Genomic DNA, 696 nt, shown 5'->3' on the forward strand with positions numbered 1-696 from the left:
TGGGAGTTGAGTCGAAGCAACCCCCTGCAAGGGACCGCTGCGGTGGGGAATCGTTCCCGAGCGCCGTTCCCGGGGGAAATCAACAGGGAGATGAACCCCACGCGCGTCGCTCGGTTGGGTGGGTTGGGGGGGGAGAGTCAGTGTATGAAAACGGCTCTTACCTGAGAGGTCTGTATTTCCCTCGCCGGGATAAAAGGCCGGTTCCTAGCGGAAAGGGGGCGGGAGGGAGGAGAGGAGGGAGTGGGGGAGATCATCGAAGCGGGTTTCCCCGAAGTTTGAGACGTGGCGGCCCCCGGGGCTCCGGCAGCAGCGGAGCAGCGTCCCCGAGGGTTTTAGCGGGGGGACACCCCTGTCACTCCCCCCGTATCCTCCCGGGGGCCGGGGGGTTTCCCCTCTTCCCGTGGGGGAGATGCGATAGCGCCGGGGGGCAGCTCTCCTCGCAGGGCTCCCGCAGGTACGGGAGGAAGGGGCACGGCGAGTTCTCCGCTCCCGCACCGGCGGGGCTGCGGGAAAGGGAGGGATGGCTGTGCTTTGGGGACGCGAGGCAGCGGGACCCCCGGCTCGGCGGGTGGAGGCACCGGCGCGGCGGGCGGGGGGAGAAGGGCAGAACAGCACGGCCGCGGAGCCCGGCGGAGGGGACAGGGCTGGCGATAGGGCTGGGAATGGGGCTGGATGGGGACGGGGATGGAGCGGGGG

The sequence above is a fragment of the Lepidothrix coronata genome, unplaced genomic scaffold (assembly GCF_001604755.1).
Source record: "Lepidothrix coronata isolate B3197 unplaced genomic scaffold, Lepidothrix_coronata-1.0 Scaffold71, whole genome shotgun sequence".
NCBI classification, from domain to species: Eukaryota; Metazoa; Chordata; class Aves; order Passeriformes; family Pipridae; genus Lepidothrix; species Lepidothrix coronata.